The 25811-nt window shown below is 42.9% G+C and overlaps 1 protein-coding gene and 1 long non-coding RNA gene across 3 annotated transcripts in view; both read right to left on the bottom strand.

Annotated features, from left to right (window-relative positions):
* Positions 1-25811, bottom strand: part of TOP3B (DNA topoisomerase III beta) — a 297002-nt gene that overhangs the window by 144983 nt on the left and 126208 nt on the right. The gene's annotated exons all lie outside the window — the stretch shown is intronic.
* Positions 1208-25811, bottom strand: part of LOC133221689 (uncharacterized) — a 64366-nt gene continuing 39762 nt past the window's right edge. The window contains exons 3-4 of one of the 2 annotated variants that reach the window (XR_009728046.1): positions 16193-16273; positions 1208-1822 (exon numbers count right to left, since the gene is read on the bottom strand). This is a non-coding gene — a long non-coding RNA (uncharacterized LOC133221689). The remainder of the gene's footprint in view (positions 1823-16192; positions 16274-25811) is intronic. The other variant, XR_009728048.1, reaches the window with a different exon arrangement.

Genomic DNA, 25811 nt, shown 5'->3' with positions numbered 1-25811 from the left:
AATTGGTTTTAAACCTTGTGCATTACTCATCTGTGCCCAATATGATTTATCCTGCAATGTTAGGGTTTTGGAATTTGCCTGAATGGCTTTCAATAACAATAGCTCTGGAAATCAAAAATACTCTGAATAAAAGAGCCCAACTTCTTTTGTAAAGTAAATTTTGTTAGAAATTTCATTTCTATTTCAGTTACTGACTTTGAATGTTCAGAGTCACTGTGAAGGCAGAGCCGATTGATAGACTATTTGCAACATTTGTTATTGAGGAGTGGGAATAAGCTGAATTTTATAGCAATAACCATTTAATACATTATTCCCAACATCACTGTGTATGCTTTCAAGTGATGGCATGCACATGTTGTAAACATGGTATCTTTCCGATTCTGATAGGGGATAATTGTAATAGATCAACCAAACCCGCAGATATGTGACTGCATCTGGGGGTTGAATGGCATAACACTGACACTCATGAAATAATCAAATAATCTCATTTTCCTGCCAACCGCAAGCTAAACATTGCTCACTGTGCTTTTGAGGTTGAAATACATCTCTAAAATGTCTTCTTCTAAGTACAGTTTTGAACATCGGCTGTACCATAGCTTTGGAGTTTTCATGACAGGCTTAGTTTACAATGCTAGAAAACAGGATGCTGGAGCATCAGCAAGCTTTTCAAAACCCCTAAAAGAACAGGAATTCTGATGGATACTATCTTAAGTGAAATGAAAAGATGACAACATCCCAAAAGAAACAAAGATGAAAAGTGGGGAGTACTTCATGTCTCATCCTGTTAGCAATGCTCAGCAAAGCTCTACACAAGTAAACTGAGAATAACCTGGAGAACCAAATTAATAAACCTGGGAGTCAAAAAAGTAAAACTTAGTTTGACTGTGTTATTCATGTTAGATTCACAGTATTTGTTAACTTGATTCGTTAACCAAAGAGAGACTAACCTAAAACATTTCTCACTGGAATTTGGACACTTTGGAACTGTTTCTTGCTGTGCTGATTTACTTATTCTTCCCCACATCTCTTTATGGGAATTCTATAATGGATGTGAAACAGCTTTACACTCCCTGCTCAATGAATTGGTTATTTCTCAAGATGAAATACTTAAAAAAGGATTGTGGTAGATGATGCCTACTTTTGGAACCTCTGAATTTCCAAGGTATTTTTCATATTGAAACTATGACTAATATTTTTATTTTGTGTCTGATGTCAGTTGTTCTTTTTCTAGATCAGTTGGGTATATTTGGTTAACGCATTTCTAGTTATTTTGGGGTAGTCCATGCAGGCTGAGGCCACTTTCAGGAAGCCCATTAATAAGCTACTAAGACCTCACAAGTTTCAGAAGGCAAAGATATATACAGAAATAGGACAAAATGCTTATCTTCCGCAAGTCATAGAAAGGATTGTGTCTAAATTCAGGCTCAAGGTGGCAGTTTGGGTTTGTTTATTTGTTTTTGCTTTTTTTCTTTCTTGAGAGGAAAACCAGTGGCAGCTGTATGTGTTCATATCTCAGGCTCACTGAACTTTTCCTTTTATTTCAGGGGGGTAGATTTGGTCATGGAACTTCAGTCTTCCCAACAGTGAGATTTAAATACCTATTTTGGTACTAAACAATCAGCATTTTTTCTGTGGACCTCTGCTGGTTCTTCCACATATCCCATCCTCTGAATCACAAGAATTTCTGTTTGGGCATTTTTCAGATACTTGTAAAAACACAGGGCTGGACAGATCCTCAGGATGTACCGATGACCTGAGCTCTCTGTAAGCTGCAGTCAGTGGGGATTCTTGAGACAGAAGGTGTTTTCCATATCCCACCTACCTGTCCAAACAGTGAGTAGGGAAAAAGAATAATAAAAATAATAGGTAGCTCAGACCTGGAAAACGGCTGTTTGATTTAAAAATTCTCCCTCTCTGGGATTCCATAGCCTTCCCTGACAACCTGTTCCACTGCTCAAGTGTGCTATCCACACACCCAGAAATGATGTGCTACCATTTAACCTAATACCCCTTGGTGTAAACTAGCCAACTCTTTCTTATTGTGTGTTAGGGAACCTAAGAAGTGACAGTTGACATTTAAAAAAACACCATCATCATTTTTGGAGGCTTGTAGCTTCCCTCATTACTCTTCTAAATTTAATAACGACGGTTGTTTCAACCTGTCCCCCAGGCCAGGTTTCCTACATCTCTTAGCACTTTAGTTCTTCCTCTTTCTCCCTCCCTTCCTCTCTCCCCAGTTTTGCGCTGTTCAAACTGCAGAGTTCAGAACTAGATGCAGGAATCTGACTCAAGTCTTACAAGTGCCAAACAGTGCAGATCAATCACCCCCTATTTCCATATGTGCTTTTTGCAGACACAGTCGGGGACAACTCTTCGTGCCATCCAGCTACTCATCCACTACATTCCTGTGCACTTATCTCATGAGGAACACAAGTATTGCCACAAGTAACCAAGAGGAAAAGTCATTCTTGATTTTAAAGTTAATTAAATGGCTGAGAGTTAGCAAATTTCCATGTGTCCCAACCCCGAGCAGGCTCAGCATCATTCCAGCTGTGTGCTAGGATAAGTGTAAGAAGGCAGTCCAGAAAAGTCTGTTTACTAGAGCATTATGATGGGTCAAAGAAAGTTCTTGGCAGGCTACACAAGCTCATGGGTCAGATGTTATGCAGTCCTGTTTTATGTCTTGTCTTTTATATGTTAAATTCTTGGGAAGCTGGGAAAGGAGAGAAGAGGAGAAAAGAGGAGAGGAGAGAGATGTTCTTTGGACAATATAAGAGCAGTTTATAATAATAAATGCATGGAGAGGATTAAATTCACTGCTGTCATCAGCTTCTCTGACTCTCTTAATTTAAATGAACTTCTGTCCTTTTACTCCAACCTGACCAGATCTCCTGGCAAATACTTTCGAAAGCTTCCAGAGTATCCAGTCACAGAACTGGGGACATGCTAGATTAACTGCTTGTACAGATCTGAGTGACCCAACTGTCACATGTTCACTAACCACTGGGGCCTGCTGGCACCGTGGACCTGTGGCTGCTTTCTCGGTCCTGCAGAACGGTGCAGGCTGCAAGTCAAATCCACTTTAGCTGAGCAAAGCAGCTCGTGTGCCATTTTTTGAATATACAGCTCTATAAATCTCAGTATGGCCTTTGGAACTGTATATTACTACAGAACTGTGGGAAACCCCTTTTGGGAGAGAAGTGGCACAGTTGATATTTAATCACTGCAAAGTCTATTGCAACACACTGTCTCTTTCCTTTGAAATAAAAGCTTTTGAATTACAGATGATCAAATATATTCACACCCCAAGCGAAACCAGAATATTTCTGGCCTTTTGCCAGTATCGGCTTGGGTGTAAAATATTTGACATTTTGCATTAATTTTTTACAGTAATAAAAGCACTTCCTCAGCTAAAATCTCCTTTGCCATCCAGCAAATGCCACTGGGCTTGCAGTTAGATTAGACGCATACGAGTAAATCCATAGGTCTTATGACTGTGAAGAACAGTAGTTCTGGGCATTGTGCTACATGACTGCTTATAGATGCCACCATGGTACAGTCATCGACCACATCTACAATTTGACAGATTAGCAACAAGCAATGCTTTGAGATATACTTTACTAAAAGTAATTACATTAATCTATGCACGTGACCAGTGAACAAGGCTGCTATACTGTGTGCGATGTGGCTGAGTTAGCACTGATACAGGCATCTTAGCTCAGCATTTCCAAAATCTCTAGCTCTGCAACCTGAATGTTGCATTAACTTACCTTCTTCTTTCATGTATTGACATTTCATTCCTTTGGGGAAGGAGGCACAAGATTTTAACGAACTGAGAAAGACGATGTTAACCTTATAAGAGGGATCAGTCGCAGAGTGAGTTATGAGTTCATTTCTAACACCTGTTGTCATTGCAGTGTTGCTACTAACAGGGTAAGTATTCCTCTCTCCGGGAAACAAGGAGTCACCCCCTTAAACCCTGCTCTTGTACAGTGCAGGGAACTGGGGATGGCAAATCTGTGAGGGCCCGCAGAGCAGAGGCTGACAGAGATCAGCTCCCTGAGCTTCCCAGCTCCTGCTGAGGCACAGTGAGGGAACAGATCACACCACCTCTGCAGGACCTCAGAGGCATTTGCTTTCTCTTTTCTTCCTGAGAGAACAGCTCTCAGCCTTACTTCCAATGTCTCAACCAAATTGTCTTAGCTGTAATTAAACAGAGAGGGAGAAAAAGTATTTCCTTTCCTGCTACAACAGTCACATCTAGCATTCTATTTATCTCTGAGCAGAGATCTGAACTCAGAATGTGTGACACACGGGACAGAAAGAATGCTGCCACTTGCGGCTCTGCATTCTTAAAAAGGAACATTGCTGGGTATGAGATTTAGACTCTCACTTCTGGCTCATTTGAAGACAGCCACCTTGGGCCTGATTTACAAAGGTAGCAAGGTCCCTCATGGTGCAGACAGGAATCCAAGACCCTGAGTCATGCAAGTCTGTAAAACTATGATCTGAACAGGAGTTTTGTGTTCAAACTTCGGGACTTCTGTTCTCTTCCCATAGGTGCTTAAGTGCCATTGTGAATCAGGAATGGTTTCATTCTTCAAATGCTCTCTTTATTGAAAGGAGTAAATAACTGCTGTTTGCCTCTTTACACAGGAAAAATTGCACCATGACACCCAGACCTACAAGCTCTCCAAATCATGGGAGCTTCCCTTACAGTTAGCACACCATGAACAACAGGACTGCAGTCTGCAAGAGTGTTGTGTTTGGAAGCTACCTAACTTCCACCTAACCCTGTTTTACAAATATATTTCTACCAAAAAAAAAAACCAACCCAACAAACAAAAAAAGCAACAAAAACCCCAGAAAAAAAAAAAGAAAACAAAAGGGCAAAAAGAAAAAAAAATCCCTATATCTTAAAAGTGTTCAACTATTTGTGAATGGATCTACACAGGCATCTGTTGGCCAGCAGACTTTCCTGCTCATTTATGATGTTAAGGGTTGGGATACATGACCTAGTGGGCAGGAAATTAGGCACACACACAAGTTTCCCTCTTTCTGCCTCACATAGAAACAGGATAAAGAAAACACAGGGGGGAAGGGGATGGAGCAAGAGACAATGAGAGACAGAACGGTCACAGTTGTTCCAGCTCTCCAGCACAGTTTTTACCAGCTGCCACCTCCAGCCGCGGATGTTTTGCCTGGGCTGAGGATGCTCTGGGAGAGCTCTGGCCCGTGGGAACAGCCATGTGCATGTGATGTGCAGATGAGAACAAAAGGCCCTGTGAAGCCCGTACATGCTCCACACTCTGAAATGCTGAGAGCCACTTTTAGGAGACAATTTACAGAAAAATAAAGAAGTTTACAAACTGGTTTACGAGACACTTAAATGGTTCTTGAGGGGGGGGCTTTATAATTGAATTATAAGAACAAAAGAAATCTGAGGAGCAGGCAGAGGCCTTAAAGGCCCAACATGCTTGACCTCATTTGGTTTAATTGCACTGCTGGCTCTCTCAGTATAACCTTCAGTTGGAGAACAGTCTCTGGAAATCATTTAAACTCCTTGCTTCAGTTGCCTTTGTTAGTGATTTAGTCAATAATTTTATTAGCTCTTTGGTAAGATAGATCTGAGTGCCCCAGTCTTTAATTAAAAGCCTCTTAGGTTTGAATCTTTTAGCAATATGAACATATCTATCCAAGATCGTTATGAGAACCTTCTATATATTTTATAACTTCCTCCTAGTTATCTTGGAGATGCTGTTTTCCACAGTGAATAAACCCAGCTCCATTTGCATTGTCAGTCTGTCAGGAGCACGGCGCAGAGCTGATGGCAAGCTGAGCTCTGCAGACCTTCCCAAGCCACAGCGAGGTGCCAATGGGAGGGTGGCCAGGGCTGCGGACGTCACTGGGCAGCGACATCGAAGAAGTGTCTGCAACAAGGGCCAGGAGTGGCCAACAGAAGTACTGCAGCACTGTTAAACCAGGGTTTGGTCCTACCCTGCCACCTTAAGTACTGTAGCCTGGGGTACTGGAGAGCGGGTTTTGCCTTCCTCTGTGCTATTGGTTAAAGCAACTTCCATGCCATAGTCCCCAAGATTTTTCCCTCTCCTTGACTTTACAGATGTCAAATTTTGAGCAAGCCCTTCCTGGAAGTCTTAGCTTCAGAGTGACTTTTTTTATATCTGCCCTCCAATAACTTCTTTATTTGTAATATTTAGATAATTTTGTTTGCAGTGAGTTCCTGATTTTTCGGGTGGGTTTCTGTTCGGTCAGTGATCTCCCAGAGTCACAAATTCAGTGCACCATTTTCAATTCAAAGCAATGTGAATACTTGCAAAGCTGGAAACAGTCATTTCCCCTCTGAATATGGCTGTGGTGTTCAGTTTTCTGGGAGCAGAGCAAGGGATGGTAATGAAATGGGCACCATGAAACTCCTGGTAAGCTGATTCCATCAGGGCTCAGTCCTGCTGTGAGAGGGCTGTGGAGGATGGCCTCCTTGGGAGCACATTTTGGAAACATCTGGGTCTGATCCTACTCTGTCTCATGTTCTGAATCCTGTGCAAAGGAGGTCCACTGTGCTCTCTAATTAGATCTGCTCACCCTAACTACAAGGATGGAGTTAGGCAAAGGTACAAGCAGTGCTGAGTCCATCCTGATGGTCTCCAGCAAGACTGATGAGGAAGCTCAAATTGCAAGATAATATACTAGGAGGTGGCACTTCCTTCACCTGTGCACAGTTCTTCCAGTCTCCCCCCAGCACAGCATCCACCCAGGCAGACCTGCAGAGGAGCTCATGCAGGCTGCAGTACCCAACAGCAGGCTGGTTTTTGCTCCTGACTGCCTGTAGGCAAGGGGAACGCTCAGTAAAATGCTCTCCAGGGCTGGAGGAAGCTCCTTGCACCTCTATCCACACACTGAATTTGAGAACTCTCTGCTTCCCAGCATCAGAAGTTCAGCCAGCTCTCCCATAAGGAAGCACAGGAGGGGTAGTGCCAGCTGTGACACTGTCCTCCAGGTCACAACCTTCCTGCCTCAGTTTCCCTTTCTTCAAAATCAGGATAATTGTGCGGGACACCTCAGGTTGGGGGGTACGCAGAGAGCTTAATGAGCTCTTTGTAAAGTGCTCTGACTACAAATACTGCTATCGATAGTAAGTGTTAACTATCAATTATTAAGTGGGAGTCAGGTTTCAGGAGCTTTATAACAGGGAAAGGTTAAGCTAGTGTAATAGCAGAAGATGTGTAATGAAGCTCAGGACTGCCCTGTAGCACCGGCTCTGAGAAGCTAATATCCACAGTAAAAATTCCAGCTCTGTGGCCTATGCAGAGTATTTTGCTCTGCTGCTATAATGATGACACTTAGAATTAGACCGACATAACCTAGAGAGCTCTGGGGACTCATCATCTCTGAGATTTCACTTAATTATTGGCAAACTCTGTCATTTAGTATCCCGAGCAGGCTGCGCTATGTATAACCAACACATCTAATTTGATTTCATCTTGAATTGCTCCTATGAGTGGTCTTGAATGGAACCGCATCTGGTATCTTGGCAACGTCTCTTCTTCTCTTGGAGAGAGCTGTCCTTGAATCTATAAAATGGATCTCTTACGGGGGGGGGGGGGGGAGAGTATGTGTGCATGTGTTGGGGGGGAAAAACCCTCCGAGAGCACACAAAGGGAGGATTTGCTTCATGCGCATTTGATGTGTTTTGGGTTTTAATATTTTTTTCCAGATAAATTATATCCATGAATCTTGGTGTAAATCTTTTTTGAACTCGGGCAGTGGATTTAAGAAGCACACAGGTTACTTTGTCCTTAATTGGAACTTTCAAGAGGGAATTGGCTGCTGGTTTGTGTGGACAAAACATGATTGCTTTCTCCCCTCTGTGATATACAATTATACATAATTGTATATAGGGGACAGTGGGGGGATCAAGTGTATATTTCAAGGAGGAAAAATAGTGATCATAAAAGTATAGTCAGAAATGGATTTTTCTGGGTAACTTGGCACACAGGGATCGCTCAGCTCCCCACTAACTCAGGACTTCTCTGTCCAGCCAGCTCTCCCTCCTGACAGCTGGCTTGCGGAGAAGAAAACTCATCCCAGCTTTCATGTACAGCATAGAAATGACAAATGATGCACAACCCACCACCTTTTTCAGGGTTTTGGATGTTGTACTTCACATGAGGACAAGCCCAGGTAAATGAATGAGTAGATTCCACAGAGAAGATATACCTTCCACTGTTTTTATGGCGGAGCATGGGGGGAGATGTACAGGTAGCGCATATACATTCATGTGCGACACAGTTTCAGTGTCGCCTCTCAGTTTGTATTAGTCCATCATAAAATGACATTTTTCTGAATTATAGGAACTTCATCTGCCACTTAAGACTTGTCGTGCCCTTTTACTATAGAAAACTTAAATCACTGGACTTAGTCCAGGTACTGCAATATCCTACTTGTCAATAAGACTCAATCCTACAAAGCTGAAAGCACAATGACTCTTCTATTTGTTTCTAGACATGCAGTATCTTGTACCATTTGCAATATAAACAGCTACAGAGAATACTCTCCATTTACACCATAAATGGAATGTATTTAGGAGTCACATTTTGAAATTAATATGTCTCAGCTATGAAAAACAGAGGCACATCAGGGAAGCTCGGGATAAAAATGAAGTAACAACTCGGGGGGCTTTTTATGCTCCATAACTCAAAACTATCTGACACTTTCTTTCAGTTTTCTCTTGGTCATTCCCAGACTACCAAGTTAAGATTTTAGTGGGACTACAATACAGATTAGAATCCTGACCATTATCAGCTACTTGGTAACTTGATTAACTGCCTTTTCACTTGACAAATTGATATTCATAGAACTTTATTTTTCCTTTTCCCTATGGGAGGATCCAGTCTTTCTCTACTAAAAAGAAAGCTGCAGTTATTTGTTCCTTTAAAACCAGATCTTTTACCAAAATCAACAAGTTTGTGATGACACAACAGATACTGTCTATGCCTTTCTCAAATCTCTTAAGCAGAGTGAAACCACAGTAACACGTGCATTTGTGAATATACTGTGTTTGAGTGGTCAGTGTACATTCATCAGCTCTAATAAAATGCTCAGTGCTTCCTGGATGTACAGGATATGAATCAGATAATGTGAAGGAGATGACCAAATAGCATCATCATTACAAAATGGCATCAGGGTTCTGCTGCCTGTGGAGCAGCTGTGGTGGTGTGTTGCTCTGCACATTTCAACAGAACGAGCCAAAGAGAGGTAGATGAATGCAGTCCGCTGCTCAGGCACATAGGAGTTAATTATGAAAACGTGTGATCTTTGGGATTTTCTTCTGTAATTATATCCCTTACTTAACAGGGCTTCTTTCCGACTGTTCTTCCCATTAACTATATGCTTTTAAGTACCCAGCGATGATTGCTATTCTTATTTGCACTGCTGGTTTGGTCAGATGGTGGAACTTTGTATGACCTTCCAAAGAAACAGGAAAAAAAATGATGCTAACATCGTGGTATTTTGGGTGATTAATAAGGGAAGCAATGTTTGGAATCAGGATGGAATTGGTAGTGTTGCTGGAGATCTAAGCAACCCTGCTGATGGTTCCTGCAGGCTGAGAGCTATGCTGCGTGTGACACTTCCAATTTGTGCATTGATTCCACTGCCCTTTAACTAGTAAAGAAAATGTTTATAAGCATCTATGAAAATAAGTGATGTTAGGATAACACTAATCAGAACAAAGGGACTTATGTCTATTTAAAGGAATAAGTAGATCTGGCTTTAATTTTTGCAAACTTTTGTTCAACATGCCTTTCTCCAATTTAAAGAATAAAATCCAAGTTTTGGTTACTTTTAGATTCAAACCATTGTGCTGGCACTGTGCAGTGGAACATTTTCTTTAAATTCCAAGGCAGTCCTTTGATTAAAAAACCCCTGATGACTGCCAGACTAGACAATCTCTCAAGGTCTCTGCCAGCCTTATGGCTCTATGATTTGTCATCGGTCTGGAAAAGTCTCTGCTCTCATTCCTATCCATGCAGTTGTACTGCCTGCATTTTACAAGAAGGAGTGGTGCCATAGAGAAGCTGAAGAAGCTTGCCAAGAATCAAAAAAGGGATCAATGATCGAGTCCATGCAGAAATCAGCCTTCTGGTTTTCCACTGTGTAACCAAGGAGCACAGCCTCTGACAAAACTGCTCAGCTATCCCACTGAGGATTCTCTACAGACCTTGGTGCCCGATACCTGCAGTCAAATGTCAAATCCACAAACAACTGCTTTAATGGATTTTTTTAACATTCCATCACCCTCCTCCCTCTTTCCCATCTCTTTCTTACTTCCATCTTTTTACATACCCTGCATGCTCTCCCAGGTCCCCATTGCTGCTCTGTTCTTCAGGTCAGCGTTCCCATCGCTTCTTTCTTAATGGCGTTTGGGGTTGCAGAAGGAGTGAACGCATGCAGAGATGGAGAGAAGAACCTGAGACAGGTTTGACTTATGGGAAGGGAGAACAGACTGAAGAAGGGGACCCAGGCTGTGCTGGTCTTACCATAAACTGGAGCAGTTTTTGTGAGAACTCTCATGGGAGAATTTAACACAGGATTACCAGGAAATGCCAAGGACTTTTCAGACTTCCTCCTGGCTGCCATCAGTAGGCAGCAACATGCCAGTGTATATGACACACACAGCCACCAGACTGCAGAGTCCCCATCCTTATTTAAACCAAACCTGCAATGACCCCTTGGTATTTGGCTTCCAAAGAAAATCAGAATTATGCAGTCACATTGTCTGTCTGTTCCTCATCCCAGTAAGGTTTGAACTGGATGCCCAGCTTCAAGGAAAACTGCTTCAAAGCTATTGAGTTGCCACATGTTTCATGGAAGTGAGTGTCTGGACAGAACATGAAAGCTTTTGCCATAAGAAGTTCCTATTCCTCATAACAAAAACCTGGAAGAGGAGGTGTGGTTGCCCATTCTGCTCTGAGTTAGACTCAAATGTGTCTACATTTTCCTTTGTGAATGATTTTTGAGTCTGAATCTGTTCTTGAAAACCTCTAGCAAGGGGAAACCCTGTCACTCCCTGGCAAACCCAGAGCAGTCACCTAAGCCTTTGCCTTCCTCCATGCACTGCTGCTGCATCAGCTTGGTATGGGAGACAGTTTTAGAGAAACATAAATAAAGAAGCTTGAAAAGAAACAGAAAAAAGAAAATACTTACAAGTAACAATGCCAAATATCAGCTTTGTGTCCTGAGATAACAGCTTCAAAACACAACAGCTGCCTAAAGAAGCAGGCCCTTTCAAAACTGAAAAGACTATTTGAAGAAACCAGTCCCAATAGTCCCATAAGCACAGATCAAAACACAACAGTGCTGGATGTTGCCAATTTGTTGCTGACAATGCTTTGTGTCACTACCCTCATTTAGGCACACAAGATGGAAAACACAGTCGTAATACCTAGTTATATCTAGTAGCCTCTGCTCTTTGTGGCACTTCATTTTTGGTATAAATCTACTCTACATGCCATATCCTTTTGTGAGAGGCAGGGACCCGGGGCTAAATGTATATAAGTATCACTGAGATACATCCTTTAGCCTTGAATCCAAGCGAGGAAGTATTACTCCATTTTTAAGTGCAGTGAGATAAGAGCACACAGCCAAATGCCATCTCCATTAACAGCCCTGCCTGCGGAAAGCATAATGGTGCACAGAGCACAAAGGCACTCACTCGAGCGGCAGCGGAGCAGCCTCCTGCGCACTTCCAGCGCCGGAGACCGGAGCTCTGCACCATGGCTCCCAGCCCCAGACAGCCCGGGGTTCTGTTTGGGAACCCAGCAGAGGGCACTCCGAAACCAGCGCCAGGAGAAGAACTCCTGGGCGGCTGGGCAGAAGTCGCATTGGGATCTCGTTCCAGAGGTTTGTGGTTGGAAGCCTGGCCGGTTTGCTTCCGCTCATGCAGGGGCATTCAGAGAGAGAGGAAATCCTGACACAAAATGAGCTTTCTGGGAAAAAAGCAGAGACATTCAGGGGCACATTGCTCCCCTGATGCATGTTTGGTTTGCCAGGGGAAAAAGTGATAGTTTTCCGTGTCCTCCAGCTCATGGCTGTGGCTGCAACTGCAGTATTTCCGCCAGGTTTGCTGGCAGTGCCTAAGAGTTAGGGATTGTATTTCAATATTTATTAAAAAGAAAGAATATAGGGAAGGATAAAAAATATCTTGGTTTAATGGGAAGGAAGAAGGAGAATGAGGAATTTGCAATCTGTGCTTTCCTTTGCATTTCTGTGCAAACTGGTTGCTTACTGGTTGATATCCCCTCTCTCAGCCATCCAGCCTGACGAGCCCGTGTTGCCTTTCAACCATACTGCAGAGCAAAGGAAGTTTAAAACTCCATCAGTACTCACCAAAAGCATTCAGCAGTGCTTCTTAGTCACCTCTGCCTGTACTGCCCTGTTGCTTCTCAGTAGCTTGTGCCCCTAAATAATTAGAACTACCGTGGAGATTTAATTCTGGCTTTCCCATTTCAGAGCTGTCCTCTGCTTTCAACATGGCATTGTATTTACTGAATACTCTATCCCTGGACCTTCCACCTTTCCAGGAAAGTTACTTTAGGATTTTGCCAAACATGCTGGGGTAAGGCAGAGGCTGGACAGGGAGGAAGTCAGGCATTGCACCTTCTTCCCAGCACCCACGGCTCTGAAGTGTGCCAGCTCACCATAATCTTCCTGCCCCTTGCCAACGAGTAACTGCCTCTCCACAGGCAAACATCACAACAAAGATGTAAGAAAGATTTTGTTAAACATTTTGGGAAATAGGGTGCCATTTAGAAATGAATCCCAAAGGTTCCGGGAGGGGTAGAACTGGCAGAAGGGAAAGTGATTAGGAGACACACACAGTTCTGAGCCTAGCCCAAGAAACATGGGGGCCTGGCTCCCTGTGCAGGACTGTGCCGTGGGATGGAGATGCACACACAATCTCTATTCCACCCTTGGTTTTTATGTCTGCAAGAAGAGATGAAAAACTTCCCCTTGCCCACCGGAAAGAAGTGACAGGTATGAAACAAACCCCAGCTGACTTTGGGGGAATAAAAGCACTAAAAATCAATTCTGTGTATGCTCCTTTGGATTCAGCTCCAGTTAAAATTGCCTCTTTCTATTGATAGGTCTGCTTATGTCTGTTGTGCTGGTAGCTCAGATCGTGGCTCAGCCTTGCTACACAGAGGCTTGGCCATCTAGTGTGGGGTGTTTATGTTCTCAGGTTTTGAATTCTTGCAAGTGATTTAAGGAAATAAATCTGATTTAGGAACTTTTAAGAAAAATTATTACTTGTAAGAGACACAGACGGATTGCAAACAAAGGGCTGGTTCCTGCTCCTGTTGAAGGCATGAAGTTGAGGCAGCAGAGTTCATTCCTGACTGCTTTAGGTTTTCAGGGACAAGGAATGAAGTAAGAGCCAGCTGTAAGGGCAGAAGCAAGCACTGACTTGCTATGAGACCCTCATGATCACCTCTGAGGGGAGAAATGCATCTTGCAGCTTGTAAAAAAATTTATAAGAGGATACCTGCACCTTCTTCTTCATGAAAATGAGCAAATTCCAGAGTGTTTCTTTTGCTGCCTGCTATTGCCATTTGCTTCGGCTTCATTTCACGTGCTGTCTCACACAATAGCCTCCAGGGATTCTCAGGGAAAAAAATTTAGCTGCCTCACCTTCTGTGCCCAACTCCTGCCTCTCTGCAAGAAAATTATTTGCTGCTTTCCTAACAAAGCAGCATCAGTTGTCACTGTAGTTAAGGTTATGTCAACACTTCCATTATAAACTCCTCTTGTCAGGAATTTACAAGTCGGCTGTAAAAATTCCCTTTGCACTTAATTCTGGCATAGGCGAAAAAGCCCCAGGAGCACATTCAAGAAAATCAACATTTACGCATTAGATTTAACACTTTCCAAGAAATGAAAATTTCAGTGCTAATGCAGACACTATCATCAAAGACCTAACCAATGGCTCCAGTGATTGTGTGAATCCTCTGCTCACCTTGGAATGCCCTGCACTCCAGTGTTGCAAATAAGGAAACAACACTTGAGTGCTACCATAGGAATAAGAACAGAAGTCCCCGGAAAAATCCTTACCTATTTATCCTGCAGGGATTAAAATGCAAGCCATCCTGTTTATTGAGGGATACATCCTGGCCCTCATAGCAAGAAGCTCTGTTTAATGTACAAAGGTTTTGCAGGAGCTGAGGAAAGATTACTTGTATCTGTCTAAAATATTTACCTCCCTTTCATCCTCATCAGAGCCCCTTGTAATCACCAACACATTTAGCTTTTCTGGTACACTACTGCCATTTATTTTCATTTCAGAAAGAGAACAGTGCTACGGCGAGAGGTCAAATGATTTGCCCAAGGTTGCAGAGGACAAGCCTCTACTCTGAAAAGGCACTAACACCCGTGCCTGGGATCCACCCTAGCAGATCCTCCATCCTCTCATGGCTTGCGAAGGAGTAACAGCAATTTATTGTCCTTAATACAGCTCTGAGCCGGCAGTTTCTTCTGTCCTCCCCAGGCTACTACTTGGCAGGATTTAATAGTTACTAGCTTCATCCTCCCCCTCTACTTTCAATCTTGCTTTTTTTTTGGTTTAAGAGGAGCCTGAAAAAGTCTGAATTTGTCCCTGGGGAAGTCAAGAGAGCCCATGTATGAGCTCCCCAAATCCTTTGCGTATCAGAAATGTTGCTGCTTACAGGTTGAAACAGAGGCTAGGATTTGCTCTACACACAGAGGGGTGTGCTTTTACATTTTGTCTAGTCCCATATGGAAACTGAGGAGTACAGGGCACTAAGGTAAGCTGTATGTCTTGAGGGGAAAAAAAGGGGAAGGCCAGAAGGAGGAAAAATAAGATACAGAATTAGCAAAAGTGTTGTCAAGACAGTCTTTAGTTAATTTTCAAATGCTACAGGAAATCAACTGAAAGAAATTACAATAATCCAGGCAGAACTAGTGCAGCTTCAATAAGACCACATTTTAGAATGTATGATTCCAGCTCTCTAAACTCTTCCACATACTTAATGCATGCAAATATCTACAGCCATGCATATGACTCTGCAAAGTTATGCTCATGTTTGCAGTGTTGCAAGCCACATTTTAAACAAAGACTTAGATCTCTATCTTCTACCTTCATTTAATTGCACTAGTACATGCACAGGGAATGCTGGTGACAGCTGAGGAGGACAAGGAGTAACCCTGTGACAATGCAGGTCCAGTTCTGAGCAAAGGACAGTGTAAGTCTGCAAAGAAAAGTGCTGAATTCCGAGTAACAGAATCAGGCCCGAGAAGCGCAAAAGGAATTTACAAAGCAAGATTTTCTGTAATATGGTCCATTGGCTTTTGATAATAAAAACCACATTGTAAATGGCCAAGAAATTAATCTTTAAAAGGCAGCTGTAGCCCATGTGTATTAACTATGTATTTCAAAGATGTTTCCTCTGGATTTCTGTTACCTTCTTTAATACATGTTTCCAGCCAGCAGAGATGTTATGCTCTGTGGGCGAAACACAATATGCATTTTGAAAACATTTATAAATATGTATACACCCTATGGATTCACACGGCACTGTAGGAGCTGTGCTCTGGTCTGCCTTCAAATAAAGGCAGTCTTTAAAAAATAATTACAAATATACTAAGGTGTACGTCGAACACAATGCATGGGGATTTAGCCACATCAATTTCATTAGCGCTAATGAGAGGTGTGCAGCTAAAGCCCAGCATATCAAGATATCATGCATAAAGAGAAGCCTGTCTAATGATGTGTTTACTTATTAAACCAGAACATCTCTGAAGGGCATGCATGTTTATCTATTTTTATTTATCCCTTTCCAAAAGAAATTAAATGCGCACATTCACACACACACACATGCATCTCTATTGTGTAGAACACAGAATGTCTGCATTTTTATACATTAATATAGCAAAAAAATCAATTAAAATTCTTTTTTTTTTTTTTTTTTGCAATAGGCAAGATTAAAATATCCCTTGAGGTTGCAAACCAGAAACATGCAAATAATTTGATGATGTCGAATGGCACTTTTGTGCTAGAATAAACAGGTGTGATCATAAAGGCGTCAGTGGTATGTTTTAGTAGAGCTGAGATTGTGACATGCAGCATGACTCAAAGCTGGGAAATTCCCAGCTCACCTACCTCGTTTCCTCAGCTCTCACTTTCGCCTTTATAAAACTTCCTTCCTCTTCTCACCAGTGGGGCATGTAGAGGGCACACAGTCTGAGTTAAGGGAAAGCCTTAGTTCTAGTGCATGTATGTGCATCAGAAACTAGGTATTTTTCATCAGTTTCGTTAATTTCTGGACATGCAAGGATGCAGTTTCTGCAATTGTTTATTTTCTTCTCTTGATTACAAGTAGCTTCCTTTTCTGAATAGCTATAACATGCATTTGCTGCCAAGTTCAGGGTCTGAAGATGTTGCTCCAATGCATCATTTGAACACTTCGATGCCATCTACTAGATCATTGTGTTAGGGGCCAAGTTAGGGCCAGCAGGGTAAAGGCAATTTATAACCCACATAGTGACATCAATCTAACCTAGCAACCTCCCTAGCAACACTGCCAAAGCATCACAATGTGGCCCCTATAGCTTAGATGATATGAAGATAGTAGCATTGTTAGGGTGGGAGGTTGCCACTTTGGCCTAGCAACAAATAACAGCCTGACCTTGGGATCTATTGAAAGCTGAGAAGCCAAGCAGAACAGAGGGAGAACCACCAAATGAAACCCCATGGGTTCCTGCCTGTTTCTTTTATGTAACCTAAACAAATTCTTCGGAGAAAAATATGGCAATGCTTACAGACATGCTGCATTCATGTATATTCAGCATTGCTTTAGCTGGTTAAGCTGGTACATCTTTTATGTTGTGGTTTGGAAATCATAAAACCCAGGTGCAGAAAAAGGATGAGTATAGAAATCACTACAGCCAGCTCAGAGTGGTGATAAACACATTGCATATTGCTGTTGAAGTGCACTGATATGTAAGGGCTCACACATCAGGACACGCAGGGTAATCCAGGAGCCCCAGACACACTGGGGTTTGGACTCACCCAAGAAATCTAGCTGTAGCCATCTTATATGCAGCATTTTGTCACTGAAAATAACAAAATGGATATAATTCATACCCCCCCCCCCCATTCTCTTTCTTGTTACCTCATTCAAATGAGCCCCCTATACATGTCATTGTGCCAGTTCTGTCCATGCAGCTGCCGAAGCAAGGTAGTATTTTTCATTCCCATATAGACATCAACTGTAGGACATCCTCTTAAAGACACTCTGGAGCTATAAGGAGTTGCACCTGAGCTGCTTGATGTTTCCAGTTTCTAACAATGATCCCATACTCCTGGTGTTTGTAATTGAATACCATTTACAGCATCTTGACAGTTGCTGTGATTCAGAAGTGATTCAAAGACAATTGAGGGAAACAAATGAGAAGTATGAAAAAAGCAAGCGATGCATTTGTTTCTGTACAGGTAGCCCTGAATCAGTGTGTGGTGGTGGAGGTTACCTGATGCTGAGCTTCCAAGCACCATTCAGTCTTAAGAACATATATAACAGTATTAGCCCAGCAGTTCCTATGGAACTCACAACCCTTGTAATCTCAAAGCTATTCTGTATAGTGCCCACTTTTAAGCCCAACCAGAGGGGATAATTCACCTCCCCCTCCCCATTTGCTGGTTTAAGCTACCAGCTGGCCAGTGTGGAGAAGCTCAAATTGCAGCTGCCTTCACCCTCTTCAGCATTCAAGATACACAGATGACTTTGGTCTGCAGCAACTACATATTGAATATATATTTTCAAAAATGTAATTTCTTTTGTTAAATGAAACATACCTGCACGTATGTGTGGTTCTGCATGTGGGTGAGTTTACACACATGTTTATGTGCGATTACATAAACTGAAAAGGGGATTTTTTTAGCTTTTTAATGCCATCCGTTTTGTGCCTTGTTTCCCCCTTGTGTAACACTTGGTATCACTTTCAGTTTATAACTTCTCTTGAGAGAGTAGCCACAAGCCACAAATAGTCAATTGTCTACTTACAGCAGACTTCAACAAAGGGACTGATAGAGCTGAACTGGAAATGGCACGTCTATACTGCAGTCACTGCTACAGCAACCACAACTGCAGTTTTGGTTAACACAAAGTCAGGGGCAATTTATCTTATAAAACCTTAGCACAAGTTCCATCACAGAATAGAGCATTTGTCCATTAGCTCCATTTGTATTTTCAGTCAAGACCATGACAAACTCAAAGACATTGTATGAAGTGTGTGAGAGTTTGTTCCTTTGCATGTTTCTTAAATTACAAGCTTTAAATGCATTGAAGAATAGTGAGGATTGGGAGAAACCTCTCATGTCCCAGAGCCACTTCATCCATTCCATACTTTTTCAAACTGAAACTGGCCAGCTGGATTTTTTTAATCCCTTGAATTTCCCATAACAGCCCTTGTTGGAATTATGTGCATCTGAATGGTAAAGCAGAAGGGCACAGTGGTAACCCAAGCAGGATGCCTACCTCCCTGCAACACAGACCTGCTGGGATTCCCACAGATGTGAAGAAAAATGAAATTTCAGCTTCCCAAAGCTTTCTCCATGTATTTCCCATTAAGCTTCTTTGTAACAGTGATAATCTTTCTCTAACCCTAATGTTGGCCACAGCCTGCTCCCCAGGGAACTGCTCCACATCAGTAAGTGAGCCCTCTCTCCCCTTTTCCATCTCATTTCCTTCCCCCTTTGAACCATACTTCCGGAAGGAGGGAAGGGTATGGAAGTTACTCCTCCATGCAGGGCTGCCAGAGAATGAATGGTCAGTACTGGCTGCATGTCTTTCCCTTGGCACCACGTTCTGCCAATCTGTGAAACGTAAGGTGTGAAACACACTTGCAAAAAAATAACCAAGCAGCAGCTCATTTCCTCCTCCCTCCTCATCGCCCTGCACCTCTGAAACTCCAGCCTGAGCTCTCACCAGTCCTGGCCACAGTCTTCAGAAGCACCAGCTCTGACTGTCCTCTGCCTTCCCACTGCAAATCCAGCCCAGAGCAAGCGCCTGGTGTAATGAGTAACCCAGGGCAGATCCGACAGCACCCAACACCAGGAAACCTACTTGATTTCTCTGCTTACAAACTTCAGTGTAGTTCGTTTTCCCAGTTCTTAAACTAAGCAACTGAGGCAAATACCAGAGTCAGGCTCAGCTACTTAAGAGGAGACAGAACACTCTTCCACAAATAGTTCAAGAACCAGGCAATACTTTTAGATGAGAGAGGTTAGGACTGCCTTGCATGGATGTCTGTATGTGTGCAAATTTAACATTTTTAATAGCCAAGCTTTTTCTTACATGAAACCAGAATTTAAAAATACATACACCTTCTTAAATGCTTCAGATTCCTGCGCCTTCCTCTAGAGATCATGCATGACTAACATTGAAGCTGGGCCATTACAACCAAAAGAAATGACTGATTCCAATGAGCAGACCCTGATCTGAGCACTGGTGAGCTCTTGAGAGATTACAGCTAATTTGGGATGTTTGGATCTGTTCCACCAGTGAAAGGGAGGATGATGGATGCAGAATCTGATAGATGAAGGTAGACTTCATCTATATTCAATGCAAATTTAGGTGCCTCTAAATCAGGGTATGTGAGCACTTGGGAAAACACAGGCTCACCCGAACACATTCATTCTTGCACAGGAGTGAAAAAGAAGTGGTGCTGCGTTTGTGAGAGGAATGCAGCTATATATAAGGATCCCCAGTGCCTGTGGTTAATGCCAAGGTCAGCTCCAGCTGACACCGGTGCCCGAGGCTATGGGGGAAGGGATAGCTGTACTCTATAGCGAAGCCACAAGATGTCAGGAGACTGCTGTGCTGCTGCTGCTGCTGTACTGGTCCTGGTGCACTGGGGCTTGGCAGGCACTAGGGCTTGGGAGCAGCCTGGAATCTCCTGCCATCAGTTTTCAGGTCAGCCAGCTTCTCCCCTGTTCTATCCCGTCTCCTTCCTGTGCCACTTTGTTTCTTGATGAAAAGGTTTGGGCAAGAAAATGAAGAATTCTCTCCCTTTTGATGGCTTTTCCCAAGTCCCTGTTTTACAGCTTGCTAAATCCCCTGCTGTATAGCAACATGCAGCTTTCTCTATGATATCTCACTTAATATGGTTAATTGTGTTTGTGTTCTCCACAGGGTTCTTGGCAGTTACAGCATACTATGAGGTCAGTGATTCACCTCCCTGTGTTCAGAAACCTCCTCCCAGTCTCCCCACATGAAACTGGAAACTAGTCATATGTGAGAAAACAGCAGTTTGCAAGAACGCTTACGATAAAAGGGTAAACAAGATCTTACACAGAACCATAGCACTGTTCCCCCTTCCAGACTGCAGCAATCAACATCATTCACTTCTCTGCCCCGCTGCTGCCATGGGCATTAGCACCCATATTTCAGAGTCACCTCTGCAGCTGAAATAATGCTCCACATTGTCCTCACTGTCCTGAAGAAGTGAAGAACTGTGCCTGCTGTCATAAATAAACCCCTGCTCCACCACTGACCCAGTGGATAATAGCTCTGCACAGCCAAAGCTATTTCCACATTTGGGGATCCTCAGGACTCGGAGGAGTAGGCTGAACTGAAGCATGTGCTCTCTCACACATAGTCTCCAGCAGCTTAGCACCAATCTATGCCATCGTTCAACCCGTCTGGTGGCTATTTATGGAAGCACTTGAGAATTTCAAGGAATTTTAATATACTTTGAATACCCTTGAAGCCAACCTGGTCGTTTTGCTGGGAACCAGCATGCTGCTGCCTATGGTTCAGGCCTTGCTTAAGGTTAAACAGCTAATAAAGAATGCCACCATGCTTTATACACTGGATATGATTGTTTCCACAGTGGCCATACACCCATCACTGTGCTGGCTGCCTTGTGGCACCCATCTCCACTGCTCCAGATTTGAGGATCTGAACCTGACTCCCTTTTGATCACCACATGAATGAAGAATTAATTTTGACAAAACTGGGCAAGTGCAGCAGTGATGGGATTGGAATAAGCTTCAGCATGCAACAATCCACCACCACACACCATCCATCTTTCCTGCCCAAAGAGATTCATGAGAGATGGAGCTCCAAGTCATGGACTGAATGAACTCTAACAAACATTTGCAGGGATGGTCCACAGACTACGGGAATAATCTCTCTGTGTGTGTATACATATACATATATATGTATATATATTATGTACACATATATACATCTCAAAGGACAGGAAAGGTGATGGTGTCACCTTTGATGGTGGAAAGTGTGAGAACTGGCATAACGCGAATGCTATGGAATAAAAGGTAGATCCTGGTTTTGGCTGGGACTGAGCTAATTTTTTTCCTAGTAGCCGGTGCAGTGCTGTGTTTTGGCTTCAGTCTGAGAACAGTGCAGGTAACACACTGATGTATTAGTTGTTGCTCGGTAGCACTTACCCTCACCAAGGACTTTTCCGTCTCTCATGCACTGCCATGAGGAGGGACACAAGAAGCTGGGAGGAAGCAGACACAGGACACCTGACCTGAACTAGCCAGAGGGGTATTCCATATCACAGCATGTCATGCCCAGGATATAAACTATGGGGAGTTACCTGGAAGGGACTGATTGCTGCTCAGGTTGGGCTTGGTATTGATCAAAGGGTGGTGAGCAATTGTATTGTGCATCACTTGCATTTATTGGGTTTTTCCTCTTCCCTTTCTCCTTTCACTTTTATATTCTATATAAATATATTGTACTTTAATTACTAGAATGTTCTTATCTCAACCCACAGGTCTTACATTACTTTGATTCTCCTCCCCATCCTATTCGGGGAAGGGGGTAAAAGGGGATGAGAGAGCGGCTGCGTGGTCCTGAGTTACCCACTGGTATTAAACCACAAGAGTGGCTTACAGACAGAATCACTCCATAGCTGTGACTCAGACTGTCACCACAACCTGCAGTCAACCCTCAAAGGCCACAGGCAAATATTCTCAGTACTAAACCTAAAATTTATTATCCAAACAATAAAATTGCCATCAGGACCAACCCTGTCCTACGTGGTGCTTCTGAGTTCTGTAGAGAAATTGACCATGCAAGAAGGAACAGAGGGGTTTGGGAGTTCTTTTTATTTAGTTGTACGTATTGCACCTGCATAAAACAGTTCTCTCTGCCTGCCCTACCAGCTTCTCAGAAACAGAACCTGGAAAATCTGTAACTAAGGATGCATTGAATTCCCAAATACCACCCTGGGGGGAAACAAAAAAGTATCCACCCGCCTTATATGTGATGATATCCAGCATGAGCATCTTCTGAAATGACCCCAAAGCTGTGACCAAGAACATCAGAGTTGCACTTAAAGCCCCAGACAAGCCCCCACCTCTGGCTAGTGACTTCAACCCCTCTCTAATTCCAGTCCCCAGCAGGCTGGACTTACTCTCCTTCATGAACTGGCAGCATTGGTCACCTTTGCTGGGCAGTAGCTAGTTCCCACAATGAGATATACAGGGCATTCTGAAAACACACTGTGACAGATCTCCAGCACATGGCCCCAGATGGAATCCTGAGACAAGGACATCAACTACAGAGCTGCCTGCCTGGAGTTTTCTCATCCTTTAGACACGAGGAGCCAGAAGTAGTCCCCATTTTTCTGCAGAGGCCCTTTGGAGATTCCTATTGATGCAGATGCTGGGACCAGTAGTAGCTGTTTGTGTCATGTTGAGAAAGGATGTATTCAACAGCATTGCCAACATGCTAGAGAGCTGGAATGCATCCACATCCAGAAATGTATTTGTATTCCCTTGCTCCACAAACAAGGAGCCCACAATCAGATTTGCTGTTTAAGGATCTTGTTCTTCTTCTGCTCTTCCTCATTCCAGAGAGCTCACTGATAGCAGTGTCTTTGCTCAAGCACAGCCCAGTGAGCCCAGGCAGAGACAGGATGGCACTGACTTCTGAAAAGCTCTGAGCAGTCAGGAGCTGGCAAGTCAGGAGCCAGGTCTGCCCAGAAACAATACACGGAAGGGAGTGGGCAAGCTGAAAACAGGCAAGGAAGAGGAGAGGGTATTCATACAGGTATTTTGTCCTGTAACCTATAAATACAGAGCTCTCAAAGGTCACATCTTGGTGAAAACTGCTCAGAGAGAGGGTCAGAAACCCCATGAAGTGACATTTCAGAAGGATACATCCAGGTTAGTCCCCAGCCTCAGAAAGGGCTTGAAAATCTCGCTAGAAATCCTGCTCCAGGACAAGAAGAACACTGTTTACGGGACTATCATTCAAACATCTGGTGGCAAACAGGACTGCTGCCAAGCTTACCCAATACTCTTTGGATTTCAGTTGCATTAGAAAGCTAAAATCCACTGGGAGAGAAACCAGGGATGCGTCTCTAACTAAAACCTGCGTTCAGTAATATCTTGCTGTCACATATGACATTAAACATTTGAGTCAGTGAATTTTCACACTGGGTAGAATGATTTAGCACTTCCTTACTTTCTGGGAAGGTTTCTTAGCAAAAGCAGCAGACTGAGGCTGACTGCTGCCACGATGGATCTTTTTTGGAATAGATGTTAAAAGAACCTGTGTTCCGCAAGTCCAACCCTTTCACAGGGAAACAAGGCCAGCAATGTGTGAGGACTGCTGCACTGCGCAGTGTGGTTTGGTGCCTCACCTTGGCACACAAAAACAAGTCGACAGCAGCACAATTTGTAAACCAATTACTGCGTCTGGAATTGATAGTCTCGTGCTGCTAACTGGGGGTCTAACGGAATCAGGTGTTTGACTGCAGCACTGGCCAAACAAGCATTTTCAGTGCTATCCTGAACAGCAAAGAAAATATTCCATTTCTTGCTCTAAATAAGCCACACTGAAGTTTTGATTTAGACCTCAAAGGCTTACACAGAGACCAAAGCAGTATGGTGCTCTCTGATCAGTGTACATTAAAAACAGTAACAATGCCAGACTGAGAAAAAAACCCCCAGAAAGACACAGGATTTGTTCTTGCATGGAAAACACGATAAACTCTGGGAGCATTCGCTACTGTGCCTTGTGACCAAACTTCCCCTGCTCGTGGATGGTGGATTATCGTCAAAACTATTCGGACACACGCACATGACCTTACAAAAATGCGCACTAGCAAAAACAGGCTTTACTCAAGCCAAAAAGGGAACAAAATTTTTCATAAGAGACCTAAGCCTTGCTCCTGTGCTAGTGATTGGATTAGGTAATGACTAATTAGATGAGGTCATCACTTTCTATGTCATATATATACAGTATTTATGGAGAATTTGCTCATTCTAATTAACAAAGAGTTTCTTGACAAACTTCATTTTCCTGAAACTAAGAACCTTGAATTTGTTCCACTTTTGATCTTTCTTCGGTGGCTATGTTTGCTTTACATTAAAATAACTTCTAACATTCCCATTAAGGATAATCCCTCCAGCAGCCACAGTATGACATTTCTATATTAATCTTTTAAGCATTTTAGAAAAGCAAGGTTTCATGTTTTAATAATCACAGTGTTTTTCTCTGAGGAGTTGTAAAAATTTATGGGGCCTTTCTATCCTATTTGACTTCAACATCTTTAGAGTTTGGTGCTAATGGCCCATTCAGCCCGCTTACTCTTTGACTCCTTCTTTATTTCTTTTTCATCTTCTTACAAAAGAAAAATTGCTTCCGTGCCTTACGCTGCTGCAGATGCTGTTCAAGTGGTAAGTCATTTCAAACCAACTAGCTGAAAAAACACCACAGTTTACCCTCATCTCGGAATCACTTGGGGGTCTCCACTGTAGACATGTGCATACCAACCCTTTTATTCTTAATTAAGGATAAAATATAGCCACTTGTTTAAAGCAGCAAAAGCAGCAAGAACAACACACATACAGGTTATTTTAAACAGGTTATCGACTTGTCTTAAAAATAAAATACTTTTTCTGCTTTAATATTTTATCCCTTTCTTGCTTTTTTTAGCAGAAAAATAAAAGTAACAGGTTAACTATGTTTATTATAATTTTAAGATAGCCATAAAAGTGGCTCTCCAGTGCCCCCGGAAGCATTCTTGCCCCATACTACTCACACTTTGTTTTATGCAGAGCCAGGAAAGCCATTGCAACTACTAAAAATCCAGCCACACAATCACAGTAACAAACCAAGCAAATTCCTCGCTCTGCCACCGAGACCTCTCCCAGTGCTCACGGTTTCACTTCCTGAGAGCCTACAAATGTCGTCCCTTTTGGACAAAGTTATTTCCAAAGCGGAGAGAAAACAATATGCCTGCTCTGAGTCAAGATTGCCTCTGTGATTTCTGCTGCTGAAAACCCTGCATCTCAATTAGGCACGTCTCAAAGCATTTGTGGTTACAGAGAAAAAACCAATATTCTCTGTTCAATGCAAGTGGAAGACACTTAGTGGGATCAATTTCTTGTGAGATGCTTCACTCAAGAAATAGATTGTGATCCACACAAGCAGCATTACTGTGAGAAACGGGGTCCTACCCCTTACTGAAGCCACCACAAGTCAAGTCTCACCTGAATGCCCTATAGAGAACCAAGGAGATCAAAAAGTTTTGCAGTATCTTATAAAGCAGCAATACACTGTTTGTTGATACAGTCTACTGTGGCCCTACAAAGGAAACTAGGACAGAGAGGATAAAGAACTGAGCAGTCAGCAACACTTTAGAATAATTTTGATAATGAAGGAGACAGGAGTTTCAGGGGCTGGGAACACTGCAGTAAGTATAGAGGAGTGGGAAACTGTAGTTTCTATTGCATATTC

This window comes from Neopsephotus bourkii, unplaced genomic scaffold, assembly GCF_033783945.1.
Source record: "Neopsephotus bourkii isolate Nb327-2 ecotype Australia unplaced genomic scaffold, CSIRO-AGI_Nbou_v1 NB_1542, whole genome shotgun sequence".
NCBI lineage: Eukaryota > Metazoa > Chordata > Aves > Psittaciformes > Psittacidae > Neopsephotus > Neopsephotus bourkii.
The sequence above is the reverse complement of the archived record's forward strand: the minus strand, read 5'-3'. Positions and strand labels throughout refer to the sequence as shown.